Genomic DNA, 11,606 nt, shown 5'->3' with positions numbered 1-11,606 from the left:
GTGCCCTCGTGGAGGGGATGCAGGCAGGAGGTGGAAGGAGAGCTCTCTGATTCCTTACTCAGCTCAAAGAGAGGAGGCAGGGAGACAGGAGGCCACTGATACAAACACAGATGCCTCCAGCGAGACATTTAGGAAGAGCCCCCTGAGCCTTTGTTCACTGCCATACACACAGCTCAGCTCAGGCTCTGACATCCCCCCCGGAGCAGAGGCTTCTGCTGTTGAAGGCTCTGAACTAGCTGGGAAGATGCAGCTAGCAGAGAAGGGGATGAGGGAGCTCTCTCTCCCTCAGCCCCGAGGAACTCAGCGCCGGCTCTGACCCGCTGTGCCTCCGACTGACTGTGCAGCTCTAGGCAGGCTCCTGCCTTTCTCGGGGTGGCAGTGTGCTCATCTGGAAAGCGGCAATAAAGCACCCACTTGCCAGGGTTCTTGGAGGGTGGAATGTGACAGCACAGGTGAAAGCGTGTGTTTCCCATCAGAAGAAACGTGGGGATTGGGGGGGTAGGCAAGTGCCACTTGGTGGGAAGCCCAAAAGAAACGCTAGTCGCTGCACATGTCTCATGGAAATGACAGCACCTTTCCCTCTCCCCATGAGGGTTTACTGAGCATCAGTGGGGGCCCTCGCCCTGTGGGCTTCTTGGCGCACAGGAGGAGATGGGGGTCTGCTCTTGTAGGCCGGAAGTGGGGCTGCAGACAAAACACACACACAAAACAATGTGAGAACTCTATGAGGCTGCATTCATCGTTGGGCTGAGTGGAACAGTACAGGTTTCAGTGTATAGGAATCCCAAAAAGGGGGAAATTGGTCAGACGAGGGAGGGAGTTTAGCTAAGCGGGACTGGAGAGGTCAGAATTCCATGACAGGAGTCGCCCAGGTAAAGGCAGGTGCTGGGAGCAGGAACATGGCAGAGGAGGGAGGTGGGCAGGGGGTAGCCCTCTCTCCACCAGCGAGAGCTGGCCGGGAAGGGCTGGATATAAGTCCTGGGGTCCATGCTCTTCCACACCACACCATGTGTGTTGATAACCAAAGACATGGAGACCTCACCCCAGAGGAGCCTCTCAAAGCCCTCGCCCATCTTGCTGACTTTCTTTTGCCTCCTCTGAGCCAAGCGCCATCCCTGAATCAGGCCAGACAGCTGCTTTCATCCTCCAGGCGGCTGAGATCAGCAAGAGAAAGTGACACCTTCCTGTCAGTTCTGGAGTTCCTATAAATTCATTCATTCAGCAAATATTTAGTGAACATTTCCTATTATCCTTCACTACGCTAGGCCCTGGGGATCCATCAGTGAGGAGAAGGAGCTACATTCTAGTAGAGGAAGACAATAAGCAAAACAAATAAGCAAAATATACAGGAAATGCTATCGAGAAAAAGCAAGGGGAATAAGGGAAATTCAGAGGGGATTCAATTTAAAGACAGTAGCCAGGGAGGGCCTCGTGGAGAAGGCAACTTTTGAGTGAAGACTGGAAGGAGGGGATGGAGGGAGCCATGTAGGCTTCAGGAGGGAGGGCATGCCAGGGCCAGGAGTAGGGTGAGAGAGTGAGGCACCTCAGGGACAAATGTTAAGGAGGTGTTCCCTCTACAGTCGTGTTGCAGCCCTGCTCCCCACCACCCTCCCTATTGCAACCAGGCTGACTGTTCTCAAACGCAAATCTGATCACGATGGTGCAAAAGCGCAGAGCTGCCCAAGGGGTTCCCTTGGCCAAGGTATGAAATCAGACTCCTTAGAATGGCCCAAAGACCCAGCTGTCCTCCCAGTCTCCTCTCTCCATTCCCTCCTCCCTGTGCACGCCATGCCTCGTCTTTCTCATGCCTCCACCCTTGCAACCTGGAGCCTGGGCCTGGAACACCCTTCCCCTACCTCTGTGTTCTCCTACCTCTTCTAACTTTTTTTTCTATTAATATTATAAATATTTAGGACCGACATAAAAGGTATAAATAACAATAAAATTAATCCCCATGCACTACCATCTCCACCCAGCTTAAGAAAGAAAACATTACCCATGCAATAGAGCCCCCCCGGGCACCTGCCCCAGGCACATCTATCTCTCCAGTGACTGGGGCCGTCACTATCTTGCTTTTTATATTTACCATTAGTACAGCACAAGTTTGAAAGTTAGCCGTGCTGTGGTTTGAATATTTGTCTCCTCCAAAACTCATGTTGAAAAATTAATTACCATTGTAACGATATTAAGAGGTGGGATCTTTAAGGGGTGATTGGGCCATGAGGGCTCCACCCTCATGTGTGGGTTCATGCCATTATAAAAGGGCAGATTCAATGCCCTCTGGCTCTCTTTTGCCATTCCACTTTTCACCATGCAAAGACTAAGCCTTCCTCGCCTCTGGAGGTCACAGCATTCAAGGCGCCATCTTGAAATCAGAACCACCAAATCTGCTGGCATCTTCATATTGGATTTCCCAGCCTCCAGGACTGCAAGCCAATACATTTCTTTTCTTAAATTCCCCAGTCTGTGGTATTCTGTTATCGCAGCACAAAGGGACTAAGACAAGCAGTATGTAGCACCGTTTTGAATATTTTGAATGTTTTTGAACTTTAAGTGAATGGGATCCTCTGGTTTACATTCCTCTGCAACTTGTCTTTTCGTGTAACATTATGTTTGTGAGATTTATCCATGTTGATATGCGTAGATCTAGATCAGAGCTCGGTAAAGTTTTCTGGAAAGGGACAGATTGTTCATATTTTAAGCTTTGTGGGCCCAACAGTCTGTTGCAGCTGCTCAACTCTGTCATTACAGTGCGAAAGCAGATACAGACAATATGTAAATGAATGAATGTGGCCACATTCCAATACAACCTCGTTTACAAAAACAGGCAGCAAGCTGGATTTGGTCCATGGGCCATAGTTTGCCGATCTAGGCCATTTGTTTTCATTGCTGTGTAATATTTCATTGTATGACTACACCACAGTTTATTGATCCATTCTTCTATTCATGGTATGGTTGAATTATCACTCCCAATTCTTTACTCCAGGACTATATAGGACTATACATTCAAACCCTTTGATGTACAGAGTAGATGGAGAATATATCCCCATCCCATTGACTTGGGGTTTGGCCTAATGGAATTTAACTGGGCAAATGCTAAAGAATGTGATGCAAAAGGAGGGTTTTTTTTGTTGTTCTTGTTGTTTTGAGACGGAGTCTCACTCGGCTTTCTGCAACCTCCGCCTCCCGGGTTTAAGCAATTCTCCTGCCTCAGACTCCTGGGTAGCTGGGACTACAGAGGTGTGCCACCACACCTGGCTAATTTTTGTATTTTTAGTAGAGAAGGGGTTTCACTGTGTTGTCCAGGCTGGTCTTGAACTCCTGACCTCGTGATCTGCCTGCTTCAGCCTCCCAAAGTGCTGGGATTACAGGCGTGAGCCACTGCGCCTGGCCACAAATGGAGGTTTTTAATGTGCTTTTATGGTTTAGTTTGGCATCTTGCGGTCCTGCCATTTGCCATAGGAGAGCATGTTCCCAGTAAGCTGTTGTCTCTTCAGCCTGAGTCCCCAAATGAGAGCTACTTGTAGCCAATGTGAACGTGAGTTCACCCCAGCTCACCTGCACTCCTGTGTGCAAGAAATAAATGTTTGTCATTATGAGCCAATGATATTCTTAGGATTGTTTGTTACACAGCTTTATTGCAGCAGCAGCTAATGAATACAATGGACATTTACGTTTTTGATTCTTCGCTGTTGCAACAAAGTTCACGCTCATATACCTCAACTGGTGCACAAATGCATCTTCAACTTTGCTAGTTAATGCTGATTTGCTTTCCAGACTTTTGTACCCACTTGGTTTTGTCAGGTGTCTGCTGATCTGTGGGTGTAAAATTCCATTGCCCATCTAACTCTTACTCATCTTTCTCTTCCTCTGGGCCTCCTTCCCTAATGCCCCCATCTGAACTGGGTCCATATACTCATTGCATCCATAGCTCCTTACACTTGCCTCTCTCACAGTCCTGGTATTGTATTTATCTGTTAATCTGTTACCATACAGACAGCCCCTGTCCCCCAGCCCAGGCACTTAGCAAATAATTGTTGAATGAAGGTTTCATGAGAAACTTCAATCAAGCTGGTCAGCTCCTGTCCTAGGGAATGTATACGCTGAGACAACTACCTCATCACAGGTACAGCCCTCATATCAAGGTGTGTCAAAGGACAGAGACTGATTGCTTTTCATGTGGTTATCACACTTGGGCTTTGAATGTGACTTGTTTTTTGCTGAAAATGTAATCATTCCAGGCTGCAATTACAGTAGCTAGAGAGATGTGAGTGAAAGCTAAACCCTAAGGGTCTAAGAAGGTTTTGCGGGCAAATGCCATCTTTAAAAAGCAGGTTACTCACATAATAAATAGCTTGCATTGCTGCACACTGCTCTAAGCACTTTACACATACAAGATAAATATCAGAGGAGGAAACTGAGAAAAGCAACCTGCCCTGGGTGCGCAGCTGGTGAAGGTCTCACTGTAGCCACCATCCTGTTGTTATTTATCACTCCCCCACCCCAAGGTAATTGCGTTAGAGAACAAAGAACTTGACACCTGCCAGAACTACCCCCACCCCCACCACCACCTACCCCCAGCCCCAGCACCACCTACCCCGACCCCCACCACTACCTACCCCCCACCACCTACCCCCACCCCCCACCACCTACTCCCACCCACCACCACCTACCCCCACCCCCCACCACCTACCCCCACCCCCACCTACCCCCACCCCACCACCACCTACCCTCACCCCCCACCACCACCTACCTCCACCCCCCACCACCACCTACCCCCCCACCACCACCTACCCCCACCCCCCACCATCACCTACCTCCCCACCACCACCTACCCCCACCCCCACCACCACCTACCTCCACCCCCCACCACCACTTACCCCCACCACCACCTACCCCCACCCCAACACCACCACCTACCTCCACCCCACCACCACCTACCCCCCCACCACCACCTACCCCCACCCCCCACCATCACCTACCTCCCCACCACCACCTACCCCCACCCCCACCACCACCTACCCCCACCCACCACCACCTACCCCCACCACCACCACCTACCCCCACCACCACCACCTGCCCCCACCACCACCACCTACCTTCACCCACCACCACCTACCCCCACCACCACCACCTACCCCCACCCCCCAACACCACCTACCCCCACCCCCCACCACCTACCCCTACCCCCACCCCCACCACCACCTACCCCCACCCCACCACCACCTACCCCCATCCCCATCACCATCTACCCCCACCCCCCACCACCATCTACCCCCCACCCCCCACCACCACCTACCCCCACCCCCCACCACCATCTACCCCCCACCCCCCACCACCACCTACCCCCACCCCCCACCACCACCTACCTCCAACCTTTGGATGGCATGAGTTTGGTGTATCCAAGGTCACATTTAAAGAACAGAGTTCTGAAAAATCCATGGGAAGACGTCTTTGCTGCCAGTCAGCATGATAGAAAAACATGGGTCTTGGAGCCGGGAGGCAGGTTTTAATCCAAGCTTGGCCACAATCTTAATTTAGATTATTTTGGTTGTAAGGAAAAGAAATCAATAACTTTAATAACTTCAAAACTCCCAAAATGGAAGCGGAGAGATGTGTTGTAAGGAATGGGTGGTGCTCTCGAAGGACAATCAAGGGTTGGAACCAAGAATTGGACCATTGATATAACCATGCTGTCATTCTGTCCCCTTCCTCCCTGGGCTAACTATGATCAGCATCTCATCCTAGGGTCAGATTCCTGGGAGTTAAAATCTGATTGGCCCGGCTTTGGTCAGGTGTGTTCCTCTGATTGAATCAGCTGTGACTGGGTAGGTGGGATCACACAAACCTCAGGAAAGGGGGCCTATTGTGAGCTAGGCAGATATTCTCTAGAAGGTGCCTAACGCAGTTACTAATTCACAGTAGACCTTAGGGAAGATACCTTCCTTCCCGGACTCGCAGTTCTCATCTGTAAATGAGAGATTTGATCTGTGTCTGGCTCATCATTACATCTACTATGCCTGTTTAATAAATGCTGAATGGACTACAGTGATCTCTATATTAGCTTCTGGTTCTGACCGTCTGTCTTTTAGAATTCTCATATGTAAAGTGTGCGGGTACAAGGAGCTGGCAGCGAGGGAGAAGACGGGGAGAAGGAGGGTGTGCTGACACTGGCCAGGGGTGCCTGGGGACTTCAGCTTAAGCAGTCTTTTCTCTGGGCATCTTTCCAGAGCCAATCTTCTGTCCCCACCAAGCAGCATTCTGGCCAGAATCTGGCTTCTCTAATAAACACTGTCCCTGGAGGGACAGTGCCCTTTATAAGCTATTAAATTGGCCTTCTGACAGTTGCCAACACAATGCCATTTGAGAAGCAAAGTCCAAAGTGGGGGGACTCCGGATTTGATTCTGGTGTCCAGAATCCAGACTCTTCCACTTATTACGTGACCTAGTGGGTCACGGCCCTCTGAGCATCACAGTCTTCGCTACCCAGACAGATATGAGAATCTGTGTTCTGCCTTATTCATAGAACTGTTTGAGGGATATTGTGTATAAAATTATCCATAATAATTGAACTATATTTGTGGTGTGCTAACTAGATGCCAGGCATAGTGTCATATGCTGAAAAGGGTTATTATGTATAATCCTCACAAGAGCCTTATGAAGTAGCTGCTACTATGATCTCTGTTTCACAGATGAAGAAACTGAGGCTCAGAGGTTAAATAACTTGCCCAAGGTCACACAATTGATGAAGAGCAGAGTGAGATCCACGCTCTGAACTAGGTTCTAGTACTTTTGTTTGTGGTCCAGTTGTAGACAGACACATTATTATGATTACTTCCCAGGGCCTAAGACCTCTCGGATAAGCTGAACATTGAGACCCACAGAGGTGGGAAACCAAAACTTGGACACCAGAGAAGCAAACTTCTGGGTTTATTCCTTCAGTCTAAAAACTACATGAATCAAAAAATCTGTGGGCTGTAAATGAAGTAACTCAGATCAAATTAGCTCACTCAAAAGAGGGAATTTGTTGGCCTCCACTCTCTGAGGGGCAAAAGTGAGGCTAGGGCACCTGGAATTCAAGTTTCAAACAAGCACCCCCAGGGCAGTCTTCCTCATCGTCTCTCATTGCTGCTGCCCTGTGCTGGCTGCCTGCCCTCTTTCATACTCCATGAGCTTCTTCTCAGGAAGAGAACACTGTTGCCAGCAGTTCCAGGATCACACGTCAGCTGCTCTGCAACCAAAGCTAAGGTGGGATTTCCTTTCCCAGCTACAGGTGAAACAAATCTCAGGAAAGGATTCTTATTGGCCTAGCTCAGATCATGAGTCCTCCCTTCTGAACTAATCACTATGGCTAGGGACATGTGGTTCTATAACTGGCTGCCCCGCTTAGATCATATGCCACCCATGTGAACAGTGGGAGTGGATCTGTTATAAGAAGGTGGGGTGGGAGGGGGAGATGGCAACACCGATGTGAACTCTGGGGGACTCTCTGAAGCCTGGGTCACCTCAATTTGTATCCTTTCCAACTGGAAAGAGCAACCTTGGTTTTCTCCTTCCTCAATCTATATCTACTAAGAAGTCACCTAATAGGCTGTTAGTTTCTTACTCTCGTTTTCTTCAGAGAGGCTCATATGGTCTTTTATATAGAGGGAGGGGGTGAGTATCCTCTTCTGCAAACTTTTCCATGTCTGGAAAATTGGGGCAATGGAGCCTGCCTTACTTTCCTCACAGAGGTATGTGAGGACCCACAGAGTTAATGGATACAAACACTGCTGTAGAAAGAACAAAGTGCCATATTTACAAACACAGGATCTATTTATTGATTTATTTATGCTCCTTTGTGTTTCAAAAAAGGATTTGAGGTAGCTTAGCAAAATGCACACAATATAGTGGGATAAAAATAGTAAGGGGATAGAGCGGAGGGAAAACACGGGTAGAAAAATCAAATAAAGCCAGGGAAAATTCTTGTACCTGGAAACTTATGCTCAAAGTCCCTGAACAAGTTTGGTTCTGAGCTTTCTCATGAACAAAGTGGGAAACATGATCAGTTACAAAAGATACAGTAGTCATAGGATAAGAGAATATCAGCATGCCAGGAAAGGCCGCAGAGCTTAGCTCAGCACCAATGTCTGGTAGAAATTTCTTCTCATCAAGAGGATACCGCAGAGTGGGCCAGGCTCGATGGTTCATGCCTGTAATCCCAGTACTTTGGGAGACCGAGGCAGGCAGATCATCTGAGGTCTGGAGTTCAAGACCGGCCTGGCCAACATGGTGAAACCCCGTCTCTACTAAAAATACAAAAATTAGCCAGGCGTGGTGGTGGGTGCCTGTAATCCCAGCTACTCGAGAGGCTGAAGCAGGAGAATCACTGGAACCCAGGAGGCGGAGGTTGCAGTAAGCTGAGATTGCACCAATGCACTCCAGCCTGGGTGACAGAGTGAGACAGAAAAAAAAAAAAAAAAAAAAAGATGCTGCAGGGTGGAGTGGTCTGCATATTCAACAATATATAGAGATCCTTTGGTTTTCATGTCACTGGCTGTCTAATTCAGTTTCATGTGGATTCACTGTCTACAATTTGATTTACGTTAACTAAAAACTGGATACCAACTAAATAGCAAGCACATTCTTTTCCCCTTCCTTCCTTCCTTCCTTTTCTTTCTTTTTGCATGGTAACATGAGGTTGGGTGCAAGGAGTGGTATGTGAGTTTTCCCCAGTGAAATATATGGACAAAAAAGTTCTAGCATCTTGGCTTAGCTGAAATGTATAAAACTCACTAAGACATACAACTGTTCCAAGCAGGCCATAAAGGCGCTGCTGCCTTTGCCTCAGAACTTGGGCTATAATCTGCTGTCCTGGAACAAAATGCAAACATAAATCAGCTTTCACAGTATTTTTAGCCACCTAAAAAATTCTTCATTTCCTGCCTGAAATGCTTCTGACAGTGAGCAATGCCACTCTCCCTCATTCTTGCTCTGAAAAGCTTCCCTTTGGGCAGCGATGGGGACCCAACACTGGGCCCCACAGCTGAGGCAAGCCCAGAAGGAGGCATGGGATAGAGGAAATGGTCTCCCAGGGTCTCTAGGACAAATAAGCCAGGGATGTGGCTAGCGTATAAAGTGCTTTCATGCAAAGTTGGAAAGGGTGCCCCTCCTTGGCACAGGAAGCCCTGTGGGTTCCCACTTGGGATGCCCTCTCCTGCATCTTTGCCTGACGCAATCTCATCTGTCCTTCTGGACCCAGAGCCTCCACAAAGCCATCCCCAAATACCCACCCCATTCTCTTGTTTCTGCACTCCTAATGCATCAACAGTGAGTACCAGACAGCTGGCATTTAATTATATGATGTCTGGCCTGCACTATTTCATGTTGTCAGTCTGTCTCTCTAACTAGATTAAAGAGATCTTGAGGTAATCGTTAGTTCTTACTTTATATGTCTCCCTTACAGCTAACGAGGAAGCTTTATGTCTTCCTCGTTATGTCTTACAAATAACAAGGTCATGAAAAACAGGAACCTAGGGTGACTGTCTCGTTCTCCCCACTGTACCCATTGAGCAGACAAAATTAAGAGCCAAAGAGGAGGCTTGACCTGCCCAAGGTCATGCAGTGAGAACTTGGGCTAGCCAGGAACGACTCCAGTTCTCCTGTCTGTCAATGCAGCATTCGACTTTCCTGAAACACTTAGTTCTAAAACCCCCAATAGGAGGTTCAGAACCACAGCTCCCTGGGGTAATAAAGACAGACAGACAGACAGCTGGCCCACAGTAATCCATCTGCTCATGGGCAGAATTTCCAACATGGAGGCAAGTCAAGCTGCTCTAAGGCTCAGCAAACAGCCTCCATGGGAATCCAGGCTGGGTCTCTGTATGTGTCAGGGGGATGAAAGGACCTCGGTGGGGTACCTGGAGCGCTTGCATCCTCCCTGACACCACGCAGGTCACTATTGTCTGCGATGTCTGGGGCAAAGGAAACCCGTAATTGATGGTCTTAGCAGGAAGGACACATAAACAGGTGGAGAGGGCATCTCCTGTTTACAGAGAAACGCTTGTGTTTGCAAGGGGCTGCCTTTTTGCAGTGAACTATGCACCCATGATAGCAGGAAACCACCCAAGTATTTGCCCCAAATTTATAACAACAGATACAATAGTGTCAAAGCTGATAGAAACTGAAAACAAAATAATCACAAAAAATACCCATGGCAACAATTGCTAAACAAAACCCTATAACGACAAGCTGGCAGCAGCCTCATCAGTCCTGCTGAGCTTCTCCTAGGCACTCACAAGCCACAGCACCCGCCACTTAGTACTTCTCACAAACACCCTATGAGTTTGGTATGATGTGCTTGTTTTATAGATGTGGAAGCTGAAGCTTACGGGGCTGAAGTATCTTGCCTCACATCACAGGCTGCTAAGAAGCAGAGCTGGGATTGGCATCCAGGTTGATCTCCCTCTAAAAGCCTCCCCTTTCACTACAACCCACATAGACTCTCATTCCAATCCCACTTCAAGCATTTCTTCCCATTATCAGACCTGTGGGACAAGGTTTGGTTGGGAAAACACGAGGCTCTTCAGGAAGACAGACAACAGATTGCCCATCATTTCATGGACAAGGGACCGACATGAGGCGCACCCAGATCTCTGTGGCTTTTTCTTGGTGCCAAACAAATGCAGAAGGAGTCACTTCTCAAAGAACACAGTGTTTTTCTTCCTCTTCTCACCTCCCCTGGGCCGGTGCCTGTGATAATTGGGAAGCACAGAGTCTGGTTTTTCCGGGATTGGAACCAATGCTGTGAAGAGTGTTCTGACAATAAATGTTGATTGACAGTTGATGGACAATGTTCTTGAATCAGTTTTTCCTGTGCTGGGTGTTAAGCTGAGAACTGCACTAAACAACTGCTCAACAACCTGCTTCCTGTTCAGATAGAATTTACTACACTCTCTCTCTGTGGGCCTCAGTCAGGCAGCCAGGCGAGATGGTATCTCAGACGCCTTCCAGCTCCATCACTCAATGTCCCTATCAAGAAGAGAACACAGATCTGAAAACATTTTTCCCCCTAACACTGACTTGGGGTTATTATTCACATACAAAAACACAGGCACCAACAGAGATAACTGATCAGGAAATAAGGAGCTTTGATTCTGGTCTCATACTCTTTGACCTAGTAATTCTACTTCTGTGAATTTATCTTAAAGAAAGAATCCAGAGGACAGAGCTGTGTGCACGAAAAGGTTTGCTTTCGCAATATTTGGAGTTACTGTCAATAAAATGATGTCCAATGCAAGAATGCGAGAGACTCACTTGGTGGCACATGAGGCCACCGCAAATGATAATTTCAAAGACACAGAAAAACATACTTGGCAGTGTTTTTCAAATTGCAGTTCAACCTCCATTAAGGGGTCATGAAATAAACCTAAGAGGTGTCCTGCCACCAACTTGTTTTTGTTTATTTTTTTGAGATGGAGTTTCGCTTTTCACCCATGCTGGAGTGCAGTGGCACGATCTCGGCTCACTGCAACCTCCGCCTTCCAGTTTCAAGTGATTCTCCTGCTTCAGCCTCCCGAGTAGTTGGGTTTACAGGCGCCCACCACCACGCCCAGCTAATTTTTGTA

Source organism: Pan paniscus, chromosome 5, assembly GCF_029289425.2.
Source record: "Pan paniscus chromosome 5, NHGRI_mPanPan1-v2.0_pri, whole genome shotgun sequence".
NCBI classification, from domain to species: domain Eukaryota; kingdom Metazoa; phylum Chordata; class Mammalia; order Primates; family Hominidae; genus Pan; species Pan paniscus.
The sequence above is the reverse complement of the archived record's forward strand: the minus strand, read 5'-3'. Positions refer to the sequence as shown.